Here is a 24,496-nt window from a genome sequence, read left to right as displayed (position 1 = left end):
TCAATGAGGAAAGTTTTATTTAAGATGGAACTAAAAGAAAAAAATGCAAATGGTTAGACTTTTATGGGAATCCACTGATGAGAACTGATGAGCAGAAAATGAGCTGCTTTAGGGAAAAAAAAAAGGTCCGTGAAGTTAGATATTATTTTCCTGGATTTGGTGGGAAAGTGGATATCTGCCATAACAACTCACCCAGAAAATCATACAAAGAAGAAAATCTAAGTATTGCTACTAAGACAAGTACAATATCCCACTGGATCTGTCCTATTCAACTAGACTCCAAAATGACACCAGGGCTTTTATTGGAACTTGGCAAGCTTTAGACATACCATTTTTAAACTTAGCCTCAAATTTAAATCACAGGGCTTATGACTCAAATCTCCAATGTGACCTTTTCAGGGTATTGTTCAAGAAAATACGTCTGTCATTGTAGAGAAAAACCATAAGCCCCTTTCTTCTGGAGGCTATAATGAAAAGATATACTGTATTGTTACAAGCACAGGGCCACAAAATTATTGTGGCTGTGATTCTCTGGAAGCAATGAAAACAAAAGCTCGATTTGATTTTGTATCATTCATTTAGAAATGTTGTCACCGCATTAATGAACAATCTGATCTTCCTTATATTCTGGAGGAATATCTTTACAGTAATTTGAAAGATGTTTGGCAGGAATCTCATCATTTATGGATTTAAAATATAGTCCCTCTGAATAAATTTCTTTTTCAAGGGCTTACTCAGCTCAGCTACTCTGTCCTTGCCAGACCCTACAATATTGTACTGAGCAGAAGAGCTAAAAACATGCAGGGAATTGAATTCTCCCACACGCTCCTTCTTCCTAAATCTGGGAGCTCTGATCAGGGAGCGTGAACTTGGAAAAGACCTGGTGGCATCACTCATGTCCTATCCTTCTTTATCCCTTCCACTGAATCATGAAATCCTATCAGCTCCTCACCCATTCGCTACAACTCATCACTTCGTATTTTCAATACTACCATGAGCTTCTTGCTGCTTTCCCTTCTTGTGGTTCATGTTGAAAACATTCAAAAGTTCTGTTATCCCCTTATTCTGGCCCATAGTGGTGATAAATAAATAGCTGATTAAAAGTGAATTTCATTCTACCACTAATCATTGTGACATGCTTTGAAATTCATTCTTTTTTTGTATATATGTTTTTTCACACAAAAAAAGAAAAAAGCTGATTGTGATGATAAATTCATAGCTATATGCTGAAAAAAAATTAATGTAATCATGCACTGCATTAAAGAATAAAGAACTTAAAATCTTAAAAAAAAATGGCTAGCTACAGGAAAGAAGGTCTGGAAAAGAATGTTTTATTTTTTCTAGTCCTAGAAGCCCTACCATTTAGGAAGCCTGCCCTGGAGGCTACAGCCAGTAACATCTGCAACTCATCCCCCAACTGCCCCAAACTTCTAGTCTGCACACATGTTGGCCTGCAACTGTATTTAATCTGCTTTTGGGATGGTCTGTCATGGTTTCCCTTGGTCAGTTCTGGCTCCTTCACTACATTAGAAATGAAGGTACGTTAATTCATTCACTCATTCATCAAATATTTATTAAGCACTTCCTATGTGCCAAGCACTTTCTAGGCCTTGGGATATAGCAGTGATTATGTGCCTCCACATTTGCTACTCTGAGAAGGATTCAACATCTCCTGAATCTAATCACGTGGAAATATCAACCAATCCATACTGAGAAACTGTCATGAAAGGCAAAAAAAAAAAAAAAGCTGAGCAACTGCTCCATATTGAAAGGGACTAAGGACATTTGACAACTAAAGTGATTATATGATTTGATATTGGATCTTTGCTACCAGAGGGAGGAAATACTGTAAATGATTTATTGTAAAAACCAACAATATTTGAATATGGACAACAGATAAGATAAAAGTATCACCTACATTTAATAACTGTGTGGTGGTTAGGTAAAGGGATCTTTTTCCTTAGGAGATACACACTGAAATATGAAGATGTAAACTGGCATGATGTAGAAAACCTAACTCTAAAATAGTTCAGAATAAATAAATCAAAATATCTAAAGAGAGAGAAAGGAGGATAAAGCAAAGCAGCAAAATGCTAATAATTGGTGAATTTGAATAAAATATATTCGGGGAAAAATAAGTGACAACCTGATGAATATAATTAATATCACTGAATTATATAATTGAACGTGTTTAAAAAGGAAATTTTAGGTTGTATATATATATTATTAAAACAACACAACTTTTAAAAAATACAATGAACATAGGACTGTACAACACAAACGGTTAGCCCTATGGTAAATGATGAACTATAGCTAATAATACAATTATAAAAATGTCCTTTCATTAACTGTAACAAATGTACCACACTAATGCAAGGTATTAATGATAGGGTGGTATATGGAAACTATTTTATACATGATTTTTTCTGTAAACCTATAACTTCTCTAATAAAAAAAGAATGAATATATTCATAAATAAAATATTTAATATTTTTAAAGTATCATAAATTCCCTACTCAAGAACCAAGAATGGGTCTCTATTTTCTCACAGACCAGATAACGAGTTCCTCACAGGGCCCATCTGTTCCTACTATTCCATCCAATCCTAAAACCCTTGGATCAGACTGAAACAGTCCCTTCATAGTAGTTTAGTGCATCGTGACTAGAGTGCAGCAGAAATCAGCCAGGTTTATTGAACTGGAATCTCCCCCGGGGAAAAACAATGGTGCAATTCCTAAACCAAATGCTTATTGTCCACAATTACAGGTACTTTAACAAAAGGTACAAATGAATATGAAAATTGTATGTTGACATACACAGTCCTTCATAACAGAGAGCAAAGAAGTAAAGATGAGGCAAGTCACGACTCATCTGGGGGCTAGAGTGCAGATTTTATGTTGGAGAAGAGTAGAGTGTGAATACCAAGATAAATGTGAAATTGTATAAATGGCTTAGAGCTATTAGAAGTGTTTTTGTATCAAATGGGTCTTGATTAGGAGTGTTTTTGCAAGATCAGTGTTTTAAAAGTGTTTTTGTAAGAGTTTTTGTAGCATCAGTGGATAGAATAAGAAAATGTAAAAGGGGACTATTGCTAAGAGGGTACTTTGGACAGCAACAGAAATACAAAAGGCTGGATAGAAGAATTAACTTAGTGCTTCACTAGACAGAATTGATGATGAGAGAAATGAAGTCAAAGATTACAAGAATTTTTTAGCCAGGTCCTGGGAAAATTGTAAGAACATTATTAAGAAAGGGTGTGGAAATTCAAAAAGAGGAACTGGTATGTGCCTGCCTGCTAGAAGCTATGGTGAGTTTGCTTTGAGATGTGCTGAGTTTTAGAAATGTGACATTTCTTCTTATGTTTATGGATACTGAAAATCCAAGATTTGATAAGTCTTTTTTCCAAAGACCAGTGGAGAGTATCAAAGATTATCTCTTTAGGTTTTGTAATCAGGGCATAATAAAGTGCACAAATCTTAAGTATACGATTTGACGAGTTTTGTCAAATGTACGCCCCCATGGAACTTCACACCAGTCAAGACAAAGAACATTTCCATCACTCGATAATGTCCCTTTTCCAGTCAATCACTCCCAATAGGGGAGGTCTGATTTCTATCACCATGGATGGTTTTGTCTATACTAGATTTTCGGTTTATATTCTTTTATGTCTGGCTTCTTTGCTTCAACATTATGATTATGATTCATTCAAATGGTTAAATATATCAGTAGTTCATTCACGTAGAATATTTCGGTGAATAAATGGGTACTATTCCATTGTATGAATATCATAATTCATTATCCATTCTCTTGTTGATGGGTATTTGGGATGATTTAGTATTTGGCTATTATGAAGAAAGCTGTTATAAACATTCTTTATGAGGCTTTTTGTGCTTTCATTTTTCTTGAGTAAATAATTAGGTGTGAGATTGCTGGGTCATAGGGCAGATGCATGCTTAACTTTATAAGGAATTACAAACAGGATTAGAAACATGGTTATATTATTTTACATCTTTAACAGCATTATATGAGCATTCTAATATTTCCACATCCTCACCAGTCTTTGGAGTTGTTAGTCCCTTTCATTTTAGTCATTCTAGTAGGGACAAAATAGTAATTTAATTTGTATTTCCCTGATGACTAAGGATGCCATTATTTTATTTTCAAATACTTATTGGTCATTCATACAACTTCTTTGTGAAGGTTTTGTTTAAGTAACTCACTTATTGGGGAAGGGATATATTTGTCTTTTATATTCGGTTGTGGAGGAGTTTTATATATTATGGATTTAATTTCTATGTCACATATATGTATTACAGATTGTTTTCCAAGTCTGTGGCTTGCCTATTTTCTTGACAATGAATTCTCATGAGGAGAAGTTTTCACTTTGGTGAAATCCAATAAATCAATAATGTTACTACTTTTGGTATTCTAAGAAATAGTTGCCTTCTTTCTAAGATATTTTCCTATATTTTCTTCTATAAACTTCAAAGTTTACTTTTATGATAAGATGTACAATACATCTTGAATAATTTTTGAGTATGGTGTGAGACAGGTATTGATGTTCATTTTGTTACAATACGGTTAAGGATTTATTCCACATTTACTATTTCCATCACCACCAGATGATGAGACTTGACTTTATCCCAGTGAACTGCTTTGATGCTTTGATGGTGGAATTATACACAGAAGATAGAAGTTAACAAATGATTATGAATGCTGAATCCTTAAATTGATAACTCTTTTAGTCTCCAGTATTTTAGAGCAGCTAGAAGTAAAAACCTAAAATTGTGAAATTGTAACCCATGTCAAAGTCTGAAATATGTTCTACAACTAATTGTGATGCTGTGCTTTGAAATTTATAGTTTTTGGATATATGTTATTTTTCACAAAAAAAGAAGGGAAAAAAGTCAATTGTCATGATAAAAAATTATTTAAGCCCTCTAGCCTCCTATATTCTAGAGCAGCTAGAAGGAAAAATATGAGAGAATCATATGGTAGCACATGACAAACTCTGGGATCTACCCTGTAACCACTTATTAAAGAATGCTTTGAAAACTATTGCTTTTTTATTTCTTTGCTTTGTATATATGTCACACTATACAATAAAAAAAAGTTTAAAAAAATCAATTGAGTGGGGGTGCAAGGTTAGTTCAGTGGTAGAATTCTCGTTTGCCATGAGGATACCCAGATTTGATTCCTGGCCCATGCACTTTCCAAAAACAAAACAAACGACAAAAATTCAACAAATCGTGTTGCAATAACAGGATATGCACATGAAAAAAGAATGCAATGTGACCCCCACTATACAGCACACACACAAAAAATCAACTGATTGTGTAAGTGTGTCTATTCTCTGAAAATATTTTTGGTTCCATTGATCTATTTCTCTATGTTTATACAATATCATATTTTCTTAATAATTCATGCTTTTACAGGAAGTCTTGGAATCAGGGAGTGTGAGTCCCCATATTGTAATTCTCTTTAATTTTTTTCAAAATCTGATTTTTCTAGGCCCTTGTATATTCACAAAAATTTCAGAAGCAACTTATTCATTTTCTATCAAAGATACTTTTGGTAAGAAATGTCATTTTTCCATTACTGAGTCTTCTATTCTATGAACATGGTATATCTCTCTATTCAGGTCTTCAAAAATTTTTTTCAAAAATGTTTTATAATTTTCACTGGACAAGATTTTTTTGCATGGGCAGGCACCACGTAAGTGTTGTTTTTATTTCATTTTCCAATTCTATCTTGGTGTGTAGAAATATAATTGTTTTATATTGGCCTTGTACCCTGCAAATTTCCTAAATGAAGTAGATTTTTACTAAGCTCAAATAGATCTTTATAGATTCTTTTATGATTTTATATGCCTGCAATCATGCCATTTTTTTAAAGAAACAATTTTATTACCTATCCCTTTCTAATATATATGCCTTTTAGCTCTTTATCTTTTCTTTTATCTCCCCTCTGTTGCACTGGATAGGACCTCCAGTACAATTCCAGTACAATGTTGAATAGAACTGGTGGGGAGTACATACCATGCCTCATGTACTAGATTTAGCAGGATATGGTTATAATTTCAGCATTGTTACCTGTAGGTTTTCATAGATGCATTTTATAAGATTGAGGAAAATTCCTTTATTCCTACTTTTTTGTGTGTGGGTTTTATCATGATTAAATGATAAACTTTGTCTAATATTGTTTGTTTCTTCATCTACTGAGATAATTATATGGTTTTTATCTTTTACCTATTCATGTGGATTGATTTTTGAATGCTAGGGCATACTTGTATTCCTGGGATAAACTCAATTTGGTCATGATGCATTATTCTTTTTCATACATCACTAAATTCTGTTTCTCAATTGTTTGTTAAATTTTGGGGTTCTATGATCATGAGGAATATTGATGTGTAATTTTTTATAGGTTCTTATTTATGTCCTTTCATAGTCTCAGGGATTTGGAAGCCTCACAAAATGAGTTGGGAAGTACTCCCACATCCTCAATTTCCTGTGTTTGCTTCTCCCTTAAATGCTGAAAGAACTCATTTAGTGAAACCACATGGGTCTAGAGTGTCCTTTGTGAGAATGCTTTTAATTATGAATTCAATTTACTTAATAAATATGGAGCCTACTTACATTTTGTTTCTCTGTGTATCATTTTTTAGTAAATTGTGTCTTCCTAAACAAAAAATGTGTCCATTTTTGTAAGATGATTTTCTGTCTTACTCCTTCCCATACTCTACGAAGACAATAATCCCTGTACTAACGTCTTTTCCTTTCTACTTCACTTGATAAAACCATAGCATTTCTCTGGGACTCCCCTCCTGATGTAGTCAATCAATGTTATTTTCTTTTTTCTACTATGAGTATCTCCAGCCCTTACTGATTTAATCTTGTACTGCCTTGTATTTTTCATTATCATTCATTAGTTTATCTCTGAGAATAGATTATAAGACCCTTGAGGACACAGAGTATCTTATACTTCATTGTTCTCTATAGCATCTCACCTAGTCCTTTTAAACCCACTACATATTTATGGAACTACTGATGTGTTCACTCTGGGTTACTCAGTGCATCTACTGTAGATGAGCAGGGAATTGTTAAAAATAATGATACTAATAAAAACAAAGAAATGCATGTCAAAAGGATGCAGGAGCCAAACTGAATGAGTTCACAGTGGCCAAAGCTGGCATAGCTTGAGAAATAACATTATAGTATTGGACTATAAAACCCAAAGGATAAAATAAATATTCATGAGCTCATAATAATATAATTTATAATTGAATAAACAAATAAGTAAATGAATGTGACAGAAGGGAAAAGTCTTTCTGCAATATTCCAAATAAATGTAGAAGGAATGAGGGAAACAGAAAATAATTAGAACAGAGTAGTAACTGATGCAGGCAAATCTGAATACTGAATGAATACTGAAATCAGTGGGCAAAGATGTAAGGTGAAACAGGATTATCCAACAGCTTCAGTTTATTCCTCCTAAAATACCTATTAAATACTGTGGTGGTTCAAACATATGTATAAAATTCCTTAATAATCCTCCCTCTAGGAAATGGAGCTTAATTCCTTTTCCCTTAACTGGGTGCTAGAATTTTGGCTTGCTTAAAACAAATAAAATATGGAAAGTGTAAAGAGTCATTGTGGAAATGCCTGCAATCACCACTTTAAACAAGTGATTAAGATTAACGTCATCAGTAAAAGTCACATTGATATCATGTGCCTGTGATGTGATATGATGTGAAGGATTACTTCATGCCTCAAGAAGTCATAACCCTAGTCTAATGATGACAAACATTAGGAATAAAAAGAATTTTCTACAAAATATCTGACCAGTACCTTCAAAACTGTCAAGGTCATGAAAGATAAGGGGAATCTGTGAGACATGCATAGATTGGCGGAATCTCAGGACAAATGAGGACTAATGTAATATGGTATCCTGGGTTAGATCTTGGGACAGAAGAAGTGTGGAAAAGCTGCTGAAACCCAAATAAAGTATGGAGTTGAGTTAATGGTACTGTACTGATGTCAATTTCTTAGTTTTGATAAGTGGTCACTTAACCATGGTGCCAAAGGTACCATTGGAGGAAACTAGGCAAGCAGTATATGGGAACAGTCTGTATGATCTCTTTTGTAAACCTAAAATTATTTCTAAATGAAATGTTTTTTCCACTTATAAAAGCTTCCAAGTTTTATAAATAGGCCCAACCCTTGATTTTGAGGCTTGCTCTCATGAAACTTACTTCTGTAGCAGCGAAATTAAGCCCACCTATAATTATGCTTAACAGTAACTAAATTCCAGTAAGTCTCTTTTATTCCTCAAATATGGCCTCTCTCTCTACCAACTCTGCAAAGAAGACCATTACTCTCTCTGCTACATGAGACATGACATCCAGGGGTGAAAGTCTCCCTGGCAACGAGGGACATGACTCCCAGGGATGAGTCTGGCCCTGGCATCATGGGATTGACAACGCCTTCCTGACCAAAAGGGGCAAAAGAAATGTAACAAAATAAGGTAATAGTGGCTAAGAGAGTTCAAATTCAGTCTAGAGTCTATTCTGAAGGCTACTTTTATGCAAATTTCAGTTAGATATTGCTAACTATCATAGTTTACCAACCCCCAACCAATACCATTCCTGTTAACCCTAAAGAACACCTAGGGCTATCTGACATTCTACAAAAGTTTCATATGTAAGTTTACTTTCCCAAAACTTATAGCTTCCAGATGGTTCCTAGGCCAAATAAGCCCTGAAACCCAGAAGGGACAGCCTCTCTAAGAAAATCAACTAGTTCTATTCCTTAGCCCCTTACCTCATTTCAACATGAAAAAGTTTGAATGGGCATAGCCCAAATATTCTCAAAGATTGGGAGAAGGATTCCTCAATATTTACCCGTGGATTCACTGGAAATCCATGTTCCTTGTCTTTATATTAATAATAGGAACTATGCACCTGTTTGTGAAATATAAAGTAATTGTGACATAATTACAAGTAAACAAATTTTATGAAATGGGCTGAACAAGCACAATCTGATAGTAAGATCATCAGTAATAGCTATAACAACCACTTCCATGATGTGGAAACCTTTTCTATGTTCCCATTAATAATAATGCCAAGGAGACAAGGTGCCATAAATCCATAAAACCTAACAAAATAGAAATGGGTAAAACATTCCACCAAAACTCTAGATAGTGGGAAAAAAGACTGATAAAGTTACAAACTAGATACGTATGAGGAGGGAATGTGTTCAAAAGAGCACAGAAGCTCTGGGAATCCTGAGTAATAATTAGATTCCCAACAAAAACCCTATCCAGCAGGATGCCAGGCTATCATCGCTGACTACACACAGAGTTCCTAATCAAATTCTCATTCTTATTATTGGATAACAACCATTGACAGACATTTGAAGTACAGTGGAAAGATGAAGGGAAAAGTTTACAATAAATAAACAAACAAAACTTACCCTAAAGGAAAACATGAGTAATTCAGGGAATAGAAGGGAACTTTTAAAACTGTAAACCAAAAACAGGGTTCCTCAAAAAAAAAAAGGAACAATGAGAGAATAAGGAAGAGTTTTAATAAGTTGAAGATATAATAGTCAATTCGTAAAAAAAATCAGCAGAAAGCAAGAAAATAGTCTCTATAAAGTCTAAAAAAAAAAAAAAAAAAAAACTTGAGAGAAATGGAAACCAGAAGGCTAAACTACTAATAATTCCAAGGAAAACAGAGAGAAGGTAATAATCAAAGAACTAATTGAAAATAAATTGCTACAGCAAAAGTTCACACATTTTCAGAATGAAATGGCCCATCAAGAAATGAACCCAATCAACAGTAGAAAGAACCATAGCCAGGTATGTTTTAATAAAAGATCCTAAAGATAAGTTTCTAAAAACTGAGGGGGGAGGAGAACCTACAAAGGATGAAGAATCAATTTCTTATTAGCTAATAATAACCAAACATGTCTCCCAGATTTTAAGAGAAAATTATTTTTAACCTATAATTCTTGATCCAGCAAAGACATCAATCAAGTCATTTTCAGATAAGCATGTCTCCAGAATATTACCACTTACATGCCCTTGTGAAAATGCCTGAGGATATACTTCACCGATACATGAGATAAAGTAGAAAGGGGAAGACATGGATCCAGGGAATAGCAGGGCAAAAGGCCTACATAGCAGTTGCATTAGCCTGAGACAGAAGAACGTATCCAGGAAATCAGGGAATTCCACAAATTCCATTCTACATTCTGATACCTTGAACATCCTTAAAATCATGAAGGCAGATTAGCAAAGAAAAAAAAAAAAAAGGAATAAGAAACTTTTGGAAAAACAATAAGTTATACAAAATAAGAATGCAATCATAGTATACTACCTAGCTCAGCATTACATATTTATAATAAATTTCATTCATTTTTAAGCTTTAGAATCAACTAACTAACAGGCAAAGCACTAAAGTCTTAATAGGTTTTTGGAAGAAGATCATAAATGATATCAATCTTAATAATGTAAAATTAAAAGTATGAATGTGATAAACTGGAAGGTTTAAAGGGAGAGGTTATGGAAATGATAACGTTTTCATTTCACAAATTAAGAAGTCAGTAGTTGCTGTCTATAGTTGAAGGAATGAAAATAAAGGAATAAGCATATTATTTAAAGTACATAGGTAATGAATAGAAAAACTAAAAATGGAGTTATATTTGGATTGGGGAGCTAGTAGTAAAAATAAACTAGATTTTTACCTATTATAATGGTAATTCAACAGATAAGTATCTAAAGTTGATAAATCATCAAAAGGTGATTATTTATATATATGACATATATATTATATATACATTTCTACAACATCCATCCAATATTATAATACAACTAGTATCATAAATATATTTAGAGCTATAAAGACACTAATAAAGTATAAACACAGAAATGTTTAAAAATGAATTAAAAGTTTTTCTTTAGTGGTAACACTGAGGGTGAGATCTAGAACTATAGCTTTTAATTTTTTCATTATAAGCCTCCTGTATCTTTGGTCAGTTTTTAAAACTACATACATTGCATTCCACTGATTTTTAAAATGTGCAGTATTTATTAACAAGAAAAAAACCTTCTGGAGGGTGCGAGGGTGGTTCAGTGGTAGAATTCTCACCTGCCATGCGGGAGACCCAGGTTTGACTCCAGGCCCACGCACGTCCCAAAAAACAAAGAAACAAAAGAAAAGACAAGAACAAGCAATACAAAAAATAATTCAATAAATGGTGCTGCAAGAATGAGATACTCACATGGAAAAATAATGAAATGTGACCCCGTCATACAGCATACAAATAAATAAATAAATAAAACCCTCCGGACATTACTCAACTAGAATAATGCTTCATCATAGTGTTCCCCCTCAGCATATAAAGAAGATTCTGTTGGTACTTTAGAACTTAAAACACTACAGTGGTAAGTCTCAAATAGAAATGTCTTCTACAGATTCTACCCAGTGGCAGACAGTATCTTAGAAATGCTTGAGAATACATGGCAATTCAACCTATTGGGTTATTAGTTGTTAAACCAGTAACTGCAGGCAAAATATTTGTGAAAAATACATTAGGTGAGTAAATGTCTGTCCTCAAAAAGTCTCCATGATGGCATCTAACACATTTCAGAGAAAGAAGCACACTGCTGTCTTTAGCTCACTAAAACATCAATGGAAGATAGCTGAGACTGGAGCCACCCTGAAATATCTCGCATCTGTCATTTATTCACTCTGTGACTTCCAACGAGCAGGATGACAAACTGCCCATCAGAATCAGGTCTGTGAGCTACACCCCGAAGTTTCGTTTCTAAGACACAATATTTCTACCCTCAAATGACATACCTTGGATAAATGCACGTTAGGCATAGTAGGACATCACAGAATCTGTATCACTTAAAATTTGGGATGTACCTGATGTGGACATGAACTTGAATTTCTCAGGTATAATGACTACTCTGTGATATATGGTCGGAAAAAAGTAAAGATGAAGTGGAAAACCTTAAAAAGAGACCCACATCAAAATAAGAAAGGCTGTGGAGTCTGTGGAGGGTATTCTCAGTCATCTTCAAATGTTCTTTTGCTCCTGGTTAAAACACTTCAAATGAAGAGTTTTTCCAATGCCATTTGACATAGCAACTTGATTCATAACAGTCAAAAATGGAAATAGCTTAGGTGTCCACCAACTGGAGAATGGTTAAACGGATATATTCATAAAATGGAAATACTTAGCAATCAAAATAAATAAACTACTGATATATGTAAAAACATGGAGGAATATAAAAAATACTTCAGTTAAAACAAACGAACAAACAAAAAACCAAACCAAAAAGGAAAAAATTTAAAAAACCAGAACATTATGCTAAGTGAAAGAAGACTTAATCACAAAAGTATATACTGTATGATGCTATTTACATAAAATTCTAAAATCAATGGCAAATCTATAGTGGAAAAAAATTAGAACAGGTTTTCTCTAAGAGTAGAGTTGGGGTTAAGGGAACAAAATAAAAAGATTCTATATTCTGATAAAAAAAAAATGAATGCTGGCTTCCTTTTCTAAAGAAACAAAAAAATCTGAGCTCTTTTTTTATTTTCCCCTTCCTGAATGAGAATTTTCCAGTAGCTGGTAAATTTCTAGACATACGTTCTCAGGGTTGGACAGTCTAACTCCAATTACTCCTTCTTAGCAAAACTCGGGGCTCAAAAAATTTCACAAGTAGTAATAGACTTCAGACCTCTGTTGGAAATAACTCTGAAAAGGATTTTCTCTCTCTCTCTCTCTCTCTCTCTCTCTCTCTCACTGTGTATGTGTGTGTGTGTGTGTCTGTGTGTGTGCATTGATCTCACTAGAAGAGAAAAAAGTTAGCAAAATGCTTTTGCCTTAGAAGAACACCAAAAAAAAAAAAAAAAGAGTAAACAATCTTCAAATATTATAGGATTGTCTTATTGTGGGTAAAACTGGAGCTTGAAGAATCTGCAGTTCATGCCATGTGAGCTTTCATAGGATTTCAAGAATTGCCAAAGGGCAAGATTTTGCTGACCCATCAGGCTGCACTCCTGTTTCTGATTCATTTTCATGGTACATTTAATGATGTTGCTACTAACATTATATAACATTATAATTACCATGCGATCCTCTTCAGCACCCAAGTGTACTGAGAAGAGGGATGTTGTCGTATTCACTACTGCATCTCCTCCTCTAGAAGGGTGTCTGACATATAATGGGGATTCTGTGATTTTTTTTTTAAATGAATAACCTCCTAATTTTACTGTAAAGTACCCTGCATATTCTAAAACATTCTTAGATGCTCATCATCATTGCTGCTAATCCACTGAATCCATGTCTTTTGGGCCCAGCCCCTGGGGCCTCTGTCAAAGCAATTCCCCGCACTTTGAATCTTAACATTGTACAGTCATTTGAATCACCATAGCCGAGGGGCAGAGTAGCACAGCTGTTTGGGGGGCAGACTGGAACCAGACTGCCTGAGTTCAAATGCTGCTGCTACCACTGCTGTACTGACTGCAGTGACCTTGAGCAAGTTATTGTACCTCTCTATGCTCAGTTTCCTCATATGGGGACTGGCAAAGAATAACAGAGCCTAACTTGTTGGGGTGTTGTGTGGCTCAGATGGATTGCTACCTGTAACACACTGAAAATGGGGCCTGGCAGACAGTAAGTGCTGCTAGTACAGCTGCTATCCACTGCTCCTCTCCTGTTAATATAGGGGTGCAGACGAAAGACAAGGAGAAGTAGCAATGTCCACACCGTGATGTTTTTACTAACATCATGCCAATAAGGTTATATTTTATATTAATAAATTCCACTGAAGTTTCCAACTTGATGCACCATTCTTCTATACACGTAGTTCCATGAAGAGCCCAGTGGAAGTAAAGTTCAATGAGTGATGCGTTTTGGATAAAATAAAGATATGAGCCGAGCAGTTTCATCACAGGGGTGGCCTCATAGTCTCTGCCCATTCTTTGTCCATTTTTCAACGCACATGACTAAAAGTATTATTTCTCTTGTGCAGCTCTTTGAAAGTTACTTTGACATGAAAAGTTTCTTTAAATATAAAACATGTTTAATTTTTATTGTGATTCACTCTAGGAACATGATGTGGGAATATATCAATTTAAACATATTTTCAGACAGTAATTTCACTCAGAACAGCTCAGTTTATGGATTATTGCATGCATCATAATTTGTGTAGTTATATTCATATTGATTCTTTGCTGCAGTAGAGTTGAAATCCAAATGTCAGTTTATTTCAATGTAAACATATCAGACTGACATGAATTTCTCTGGAAACCTTAAGAGAAAAACCTCAAAAGAAAGTAACACACGACCTCTGAACTACTTGTGCTGTAAGCAAGATCTATCAGTTAGAACTTACTAAATTAGGTCAAGAGGTTCTCTTGGGAAATAGTAGTTTGCCAACGAAATTTTAAAACTCCCAAAATAAAGCAAAAAGCAATATGCTATCTCACTGATTCTTATTCATCCCTTTAAAGTGCTTTGGGAAATGTTAAACCATTGGTCTGCATCATTCTACCTCCTAATAAAGGAAAAACTGTTACCAGCAGCATTTACTTCAAACTGCAGTAATCTTACAGATTCATTTTAGGGGATTCAAGAAGAGAGCACCAGAAATTTTCTTTCCATAGGTGATCACAAAAATACCCCAGCTGAAGTCTCAGATGTGTGTGTGTGTGTGTGTGTGTGTGTGTGTGTGTGTGTGTGTACATTTATACAATTTCAAAAGATCAGGCTGAGCTCTTCTATTACTAAAGAAAGTCTACAAATGGCTGTCAGTTTTATGCAGTTACACAAAAATCCTTCCAGAATCACAGAGCTCAGGAAGCTAATTCTAACCTGCTTTTCTTCTGTTTTATATACTCCTAATTAAACAAGACTGTTTGGAGTCTATTGTACCATTTTGCATACTTTGATCCAAAAATTCAAACCTATTCCACCCTGAGAACAAACGCTGGCAAGAAGCACACAAGGGATGAGTTTACAAAATGCAATAAGAAAGTAACATACTGACACGGAAATGTCATGTGAGCTGTCGAATGGCACACAGCTCCAAAGCTTACCCTAATATTTTGAAACATTCTGCCAATGAGCACATAATTTGCTGAAAGACTGGCCAGCATGATTCTAGACATGGCTAAAAATCTATATAATAAAACCATTTACAAAAAAATAAATGTAATAAATACATATTTTAGAGAACTTCCCAAACCAATTTCTATTCATTTCAAGTCAAGGAAATCACTGACATTATTAAGTTTATTTGACCTTCATATTTTACTTGTCATCACTTGCATTTTTGCATGGCAATCAAGTAAACCAGTTGATGAAATTGTATTTATTGAGAACCTAAGTCGTATGAATCTCCTAGCTCAAACTGCCATAGGAACCTGCCTCATGAGGTATCTTTCCTTCTTTAGGAGGGTTATATTTTTCCATTCACCCATCCATCTACTCATCCTTCCATCCACTGACTCTGTAATCCATCCATCTATCCATTTTTCCAACAAATATTAGTTAAGTACCTGAGATGCCTTAAGTGTTTTGCCTAATGCCAGAAAAATATTTGTGTATGAAAGAGTCATTGCCATCAAGGAGTGTATGACTTAGCTTGGAAGACTCACAGTTAAAGAAGGAGAAATAACCACATTGTGTGCTAAGTGCTAGGATATAGAAAGAGTGAAGTGCTGAAAGGGAGAGTAGAGAGAAAAGGTCATAAAGGTTCTGAAAGTAAAAAAGCATTTATCCTGAGGCCTTAAGAACAAATAATATTTGGTCAGAAAAAAGCAAACACAAAAAAACACAAAAAAAGCAAAAACAAAGGGAGTTGAGGGCCAAAGGGAACAGAATAATTATGTGCCCAGAAGGGAGGTTATGAAACATTCAAAAACCACAAAGAAGAAATGAGTGTGTATAGAGAACAAGGAGAGGAGTGGCAAAAAATAATAATAAGACTGGAGAGATAGGGAAAGACTAAGACTATTCCTGTTTTTTCTAAGATTCATCCTTTGCCCTTGATCCCTCTGGCATGATAGTTTATAGTTTTAATAAATACCAAACAGGATAATGCTAACAATACACCCTGAAGGAGTAATAAATAATGTAAGTATCATACCATTATTCTCAGTGCAGATTCCTCCTTGGAAGCCAGTTTATCGTCTGTAACTAAACTCGAGCAACTATTCATCTTCTCTACCAGTAAATTTTGGATAGCTTCTTAAATTAAAGGACAGATCACGCGTTATGATCATATCTGCACGTGTGATTTACATTTCTTTTATGAGATTTATAGTAATAAGGAAGAACAACACAAATGTAATGAATATCTTTAAAATCAACAAATAGAAATAGGAGAAAATGACAAGTACTCCTTTACATTCAAATAAAAAATACTCTCTTAGCTACTGATCACAGAGCTTGAAAGATGGTAATATAGTTTTCAAAGGAAAATAAGGATTTCAACTGCATTTTCGCATTAATTTAACAATGAAATGTTTCCATAGAAAACATCAAAATCTTTAACTATGAAATGCATATATTAATGCAATGCTTGTCTATATTCAGACATATGCATATGTCTCTTAAATGGCAGGTGTAGGAAAAAAGCAGTCATAACTAGCTTTGTCCCTGTGGGTTAAGTAGAGTGACAAGACCTACTTCATGTTCACATCTAGAAACAAAAGGTGAGTTTGGGATTTTAGCTCTTTTTTCATTTTCAATAAAAATGAAAATAGAATAAAATTAAATTCAAACCAGTTTCTTATATTTTATGTCTAATCACATTGTTTTTTCAGTTTTGGTCTTAAATATTTTGTTTCATTACAGTAAATTCCTAAGAGTAGCTGCTCAATTCCAAAACCAGAGGCAACTATATTTCAGAAAAGAACCATTTAAATGTTTATGCCTAGCACAAAATTAATTTTTTTTATCCTAATAAATTGCAAACGACTTCTCTTAGCCATTCTGTCTGTCTCAGTGTAGTCCTCTCTTCGTTCACTTTGGCATGTGAACTTGCAGCTGCTCTCGCTGGCCTGGGTTGAGGCAGGAGAGTGGAACAGAATCAAAGAACAGCTGCTCAGCAGGCCCGCCCGCTGGCCATGCCAGCCTCCCCTGTTCCCTCCCCACCTGAGTTCTGGACTAGGCACTTTCATTCAGAAGCCTGTTCTAAGCAACCCTTGCCCACTCAGCTATCTAACATGCTAGCCAAACCTACTGGCAAGACTGATTGTGCTTAATCTGTAGAAGTTCCTTACACTCAGATCTGTTTGATAATGGGACTCTTTGCCTTATAAAGTACTGAACTCCCAATGCCTGTGTCTGCCAAACACATGGACATCAGCTGGATAATCAACAGGCCTTACAAGAGACAGGTGGCGTCTATGGAGAAATGCTGCCGGAGGTCTAGAGTCAGTCCCCGACCCTCCACCAGTCTAAAATGACTGAGGCATCCTGTCCCCAGACCGTGGGTTGAGGTTCCCTCAGTTTCACAAATAGCAGTCGGTTCACTGGTGCTTTCGGTTGCACATCTCACCTGATCTTCATAGCAGAGCAATGATATTATTTCCAGACAAAGAAAGGGATGCAAAAGCATTAACCGATATGCTCAAGGTTACCAGCCAGTAAGACGCAGAGCTGGAACCAGCACATGGGTCTTCCAGAGCCCAGGGGGTCACAAGCTCAAAGGGCAAAGGCTTGAGCAGAGTCTCAAAAATATCCTGAAGATGGGTTTTAAATGCATATTCCTAGGTACCAGTCAAGAGTCACAAATTAGATTCTCTGAGAGTGGAGCCGAGCATCTTCAAGTTAGTCAGCTCCCTAGGAAATTCTTATTCATATTTGAGTTTAAGAACTGCTACCCTAAGTCTTTTCTTCTAGGACTAAACTTTGAGAGGCGAGCTTTCTTTTTTTTTCTTTTTCTTTTTATATTCGTGATTTTAAGTATATGCAAAGAAATAAATATTTGCAACATAGAAATGAGTACTATCTGGATGGATTTAAGAGTCAAAGAGTTCTGGATATGAATATTTGCTGTTTGTACCACTTGCACGGCATCATAATATGTATTATGTATTGCCACTGTTTCAGGAATTGGCTTTTCATTAGAAACAATTCTAGGATTTCTAAATTTGCTGTCTGAATGCCTTTTATGAAAAAAAGTCAATGCCTGGGCTCCCTCTTGGTCTCAGATTTGTTATTTAACAAATACATAATATTCAGTATATGCAAGGTCCTGCTAACCGATAAAAATTTTCATGGCAGCCTTATGCAGTAGATAATGTGATTATAATACTCATCCTATAGATGAGGAAAATTATGCACAGAGAGGGGTCAAGGGCCTTGCCCACGTGATGTGAACCGGGGGCACACGGCTCCAGGATACAATTGTTAACCACTGCACTATGCAGAGCGCGCAGCTTCAAACAAATCATCACACTCGCCAGGAGACGGGCGGGGAAAGTCCTGCTCGCCCCACCTTCCGCGGGGCTTGACAGATGCGCGCACTGTTGTAGTTTCTCCCCAACGTCCTCCTGCTCCATGCCCTGTGACTGCACAGGCTCGGTTCTCTCCCCGCGCCCCTGTGTGCCCCCACACCCCGTCCCTCGCATGAAAACTCCTCATCTGTAGGAGTAGGAGCTGGGCGCCCCTCCTCTTTGCTCCGGGGGCCCCATGCACACTGGCCCGAGGCAGTGATTACCCTGAGCTGCGCCCCCAGAGTTACTCTTCCACAGAGACTGTAACCCCCCTACGGGCCAGACATCAAGTCGTATTTATTTTCTCGGGAGTTAAGCAGGAGCCCGGGAGATATTTGTGGAATAAATGGACGGTTGAATATCAAGTAAGGAATGGTTATTAGCTTCACAGAAGAATTTACCAAGGGTTTCTAAACCCCTGCATCATTTACATATCATTAATTTCTTGACGGGAAGCCTGAAGGGCAGAAAGTTAAAGCCACAGCCAATTGGAGAGCAATCCGAATTTCAGATAACAGGTCTCTGAAAGTATAATGTAAGTCAGCGGGAAACCTACGAAAATGTGAACTACACACAGGCTTTCAGGGATACTCTTGTTGCATCACAGGGGATGCATGTATTAAGTGCACGTTGGCTTTGGTGCTATAGATGTGTAAGCAGATGTGGGAAGTGAAGCTTGGCTTGTGAATTCAGTCCTTTCCTCTCCAGCTGGCAGAAGCAAGAAATTTTGAGAGCTCTGCTCGCCTGGCTACTGGGGGATCAAGTTTCTGTACTCTGCAGTGACCACTGAAGCCATCTGGGAAAAGTAAAATTATTTTGCACAAGAAGAACCCAAGGAACAATGAGGGAAAAAAAGAAGCTGCAGTTCTTAGGCTTCTCTGTCTAAAAAGGCAGAGCTCACGTTTTCATTTAGCTTGTTTTTTCAGTGGCCCACTCACTCAAATAGTATAGTTTCAAAACATTCTGCAGTCTTAAGAATTCCTTATATGCCAAGAAAGCTACCTGAGTTGTAATTAAATTCCTCAAATAAACAAAGCAGCCCCAAACAGAGAGAATATCAGCTTCCCCATCTTGTGCAGCTTCCTAAATTCTTGAGACTGTGTACGTGTTAAACAGACTCACTAACATTTTTCTTTCTTTCAACAGAGATTTAGAGTTCCTCACATCAAAGAAACTGTATCAAAGAAATACAAAATGGAATTGTGATTAGTAGAAAAAGTCCTCATTAATTTTTCCTTCTAAAAAATAACCTAAGATGAAAACAAGCTAAAGCCATTATGCTATTCCAGTGATGGAGAGCTCAGATTACCATACAAATAAGCAATGTGTTTCAGATAATTCAGACTGCAAGGTGCCTCACAATTTTATTTTACAGGGGAAAATATGCTATAAAGCCTTTGTCCTGGACATTTAAGGAAAATGCCCTTAGGTTTAAGTCCCTACAAGTTTATAAAGTTTCACTGTGTAACATCAGTTAAGACCATATTTTATTAAATAAAGCCCAGTCCGTGTGTTTGGCCAAGAGCTTGGGGATGGCTGCCTTCTGCCTAAGTAATGATGGCCATAGGCTTGATCTCTGGTAGTGTGGACCAATTTTATCTTTGCTCTGCCCAAAAGTCACAGAGAGCCCTGTTACTTCTTTTCAAAATGGGGCCTATGGGACAATGAGTCAGGGAGCATAGCAGTATGGTTAAAGAAAAAGCAGCCCCCAAACAAAACCAATCTACAGAATACATTCTTCATCACAGAAAACTCATGAACCAGTCAGTGCATTTTCCTATTTTTAAAAAACTCCTCTCTCTTTTTTGTTTTCTTTCTTTCGTTCAGTTCATTCTCAAGTCATGCATTGTGAAAAATGATCTACGACAATTTGATCATTCATCAATACTAGGTTCCTTCTGCTAACTGAGACCTACAGGTCATCTGTCCCACTACCTCGCTACCAAAGCTGCTACACATACACACATCGTGTCAGCAACTAGGCAGAAAAACAGTTCTACAGTCAGGTCTGAGAAACCAGTGAAGATGCTCCCTCTGTTTTGTTTGCTGTTCCAAAAGCATTTAGCATCAAAAATTCACTGGAAACAGATATGGTGATATTCTAATGCAGCACTGAACTAAATTTTTAGTTAGTATAGGTCAGTCTCGCAGGCAGGACTGTCCAGAACTATAAAGTTAGAGTGATATGCCAAAGGCAATTGGTTTTATCATATTTGGTTCACTAAATTCTTTTATTCTTTTTATTTGATGGTATGGAACCCAGAAACCTTGAATGCCATTTCTCATGAAAAAATAATTTCTAAATTCTCCTTGCTGACCAGATATAAAGCTAATGGAAGCATCCCACGAATCTTTCAAGTACTAGATACACTCCTCTGGATTGACTATTCTCAATTAGGTACTTCAGATATTAATTTACTAATCTACTTCTTTGAGATGTAGATTATTTAATCCTCAAACACATACCCTACAATGTTTACAATGAAGAATTTAAAAGTAAATTATAGACAACATAATTAGGTGGAATCTCCACTCATTTTAACATTCTTTCATTAAATTTAGGATTGAAATTGGTGATTCTAGGTGGCATATATCAGAAACACTCCCTTACCCAAATCAGGAATCCTTGGCAAGACTTATTTCCTTTAAGGTATAAAGAGAACATATTAGTAGAGAACATGGAAAAGCTATATGCCCATTCCAACAATGCAGGTTACAATGTGATTCCTTTCAGGAATCTTCATGCTACAGGTTCCCAAAGAGGTATTATCAGAGAAACTGAGATGCATATTAGCTCATACCCAGACAAGTGCAACAGGTTAGATTCAATTCAATTCAGTAACATTACTGTCCACGCTGGTGCATTTCTCCCAATTTCACTATCCACCTTTGTGATGGTTTGAAACTGTATGGACCCCAGAAAAATATGTTCTTAAAGTTTATCCATTCCTGTGGCAGTGAACCCATTGTAAGTAGGATCTTTTGGTGACTAGGATTAGAAGTCAACACATGACCCACTTCATCTAGGGTGGGTCTTAATCCTTTTATTGGGGTAAGAAACTCAAAGAGAAAGAGAGAACCACGGACGCAGGAGGCTGAAGACAAGGAAATCTGGAAGAAAAGGGAGGCACCAGCAAAGGCTGTCATGTTCCTTGCCATGTGACAGAGGAGTCTAGGATAGCTGGCAGCCATTCTTTGGGAAGAGAGCTCCACCTAATGATGCTTTGATTTGACATTTTTACAGCCACAGGACTGTAGCCTTGTAAGCTAATAAATCCTTATTGTAAAAGCCAGCCCATTTCTGGTAAATTGCACTTTGGCAGACTAGAACAACCCTATATATTACCTCTGAGCTATCAGCCTACAGCACTGCATCAATTATGCATCGGTTTGTCTGTTTTTTAAATATCCGCCATTTCTGTAGCTTGACTGGTTACTGACTTTGCCTCTGCACTTTAGCACAAGCTGCACCTGAAATGCCTTTCCACATGCTCTCCAGGTTCCATCTCTTACTACCTTTGAGACTGTAATAAGTTCATTGCCAGTTTACCCCATAGCATTTGTGACGGTTTGAAGTTGTATGCATCCCAGACAAGATCATGTCCTTAAAGCTACTCCATTCCAGTGGGTGTGGACCCATTGTAAGTTGGATCTTTCGGCAAGTAGGACCTTAGGTTGAGATGTGACCCACGTCATTCAGGGTGGTTCTAAATCCTCTTACTGGAGTCCTTTGTAAGAGAATAAAAGACAGAGAGAGGACATAAAAAAAAGCCCCAGAAAAATTCAGAGAGAAAAGGCAGAGCAGCGAAGAGAGGACACACAGAAAATTGAGGGGGAGCCACTGAAGCCAGAAACTGAAAACAGTGAAACCCGGGAGAGGAGGGAGAGATAAGCAGACATCCCTGTGTACCTGTCCATGAGACAGAGGAGTTGGCAATCTTCTGCCTTTTGGGAGAAGGTATCATCTTGACGATGCCTTGAGTTGGACATTTTCACCACCTCGGAATTCTAAGCTTGTAAGTTAATAAATTCCCATTGTAAAAGCCAACCCATTTCTGGTATAATACATTTAGTGAACTAAAGAAGCACCTGGACACTTGTCTGGCAGCCAGGCAACCTCTGCTTCAGAAAGCAAACACCAAGAGACAACAGAGCAGATTCCAGGAACGGGCCTTAGGCAGAGAAAGAAGTCAGTATCAAGAGGAGGCCAAACCAAGAACAGAAAGCCTAAGGAATGCTTTATAATATAAAATCTCCTTTGATGTTTCCTTTCCTGACCTATGAGCCATAATCTTATAGTTTTGGGCCATAATCAGCCCTGCTTACAACCCCAGATTCATGCTTAATGTCCTTGCCATCTCTACAAGGTGCCTCCCCTCTATATTCCTGACTTAGACTGAGAAACTGGATGCAGATTCCAATGAATTCAGAGTCTCTCCTTGGCCCCCCATGATATGTATGAGTCTTCATCCTTGAGTGTTCACATTGCTTTTTAAGTGTCCACAAATGTATCTGCCTCTCCACTGGGCTATATGAGTTTCCCACACACCAGCCTGGGCCTCATTCAGCTTAGTGTTCCCAGAACCCAGCAGAGTATTTAGCCCATAGTAAATGATTTTTAAAATGCTCACCAAATAGTAGAATAAACACATGAACTCTAGATTAGAATTGTGACAACGTTACTGATTGGCTTCCCCACTGTCTTAGTGATCTAGACTCATTACCCTCATCCTTGTTAGTACTCATCTTTTTACTAAGCCTTCTCTAGGGTGTCAGAAGTGAGCCTTAGAGTCCCTTTCCTAGCAACCTTTGCAAGAACGAACTCTACTGGCATTTCCCCTGGTTGTCTATTGCATTCCCGTAAGTATAAGAGTCACCTTGCATGCATCCAAGTTATCCCAAAGCTCTTATTACCTTATTACTAAATTCCCTGAAGCAAGAAGGCAAGTTTGTTTTTATACTTTCCTGACTGTTTTATTTAAATTCTTTTAAAAATTCCCCAATATAATTAGCAAGTACTGACTTATCTCCTCCTATGTGCAGGCAGCTAGGATAGCTGGAGGGATCAAAAAAAAGACATCTGCTTTCTCTTCAGTCTTTTATCTCGGTGTGGAGGGAGGACAGGGACCCATGAGCATCAGTACCACCAAAGGCACTGCACAGACATAGGACCAGGGCAGCTTTGCCATGGTAGCCATCAGCGAGGCAGAGAAGAAGGCATCTGAGGAGAAAGTGGCACTGAAAGGGTAGGCATGATGTAAGCACAGAGTTGGGGAAGAGAAAGGAAGCAGGTCCAGGGCCCAGAACGCCTTTTGATGAACCCAGCAGTAAGCAGGAAGAGAGGCTAATGTTGGGGACACAGGGAAGGCAGGGGCAGGACAGGCTCCATGTCAGAAACCACAAGGATAAAGGTAGCCCAACACCATGCACTGCCCATCACACCGTGAAATCAATCCTTCCATCAACAATCTCCTCTGTAGCCCACGGGGGGGGGGAGGGGGGACACAATTAACTAAATAAAGATAGCTGATAAATCATTTAAACTTCTGATATCTTTTCAGTGTGGCATATTTGTACCACATAAGGAAAAAAAAAAGTGAGCTGGCAAAATCAGGGTTGCTAAGATCACCACAGATGAGCCCCAAAAGGCTGGCTGCTTTCGCAATACCTCAGAAGATGAGCAATTAAAATTCTTCCAGTATAACCATTTTAGAGGTGAAGGGCACCTATATGACAGCAGAGATTCATGCTTCTGCAAAGTTAATCTCCAGCTACACTTAACTGCATATACCAAGAGCCCTATCTTGTAGAGAAGTAGTTTTAAGGACCTAGTATAAGAATTTTAGACTACCTTCCTTTTCATAGACACAATACAGAACAGTTCAGTACTATGAATGCTAATCAAACTTAAGCTAAAGAGACTTTTCTTCCAACACAGAAATCTATACTTTTTTCCTTCATTATCTGCAGAGG

The 24,496-nt window shown here is 36.8% G+C and overlaps 1 protein-coding gene across 5 annotated transcripts in view; it reads right to left on the bottom strand.

The window, feature by feature from the left end:
- ENOX1 (ecto-NOX disulfide-thiol exchanger 1) overlaps positions 1–24,496 on the bottom strand; it is a 311,721-nt gene that overhangs the window by 286,057 nt on the left and 1,168 nt on the right. The window lies entirely within an intron of this gene.

This window comes from Tamandua tetradactyla, chromosome 4 (assembly GCF_023851605.1).
Source record: "Tamandua tetradactyla isolate mTamTet1 chromosome 4, mTamTet1.pri, whole genome shotgun sequence".
Taxonomy (NCBI): domain Eukaryota; kingdom Metazoa; phylum Chordata; class Mammalia; order Pilosa; family Myrmecophagidae; genus Tamandua; species Tamandua tetradactyla.
This window is presented reverse-complemented; position numbering and strand designations above follow the sequence as displayed.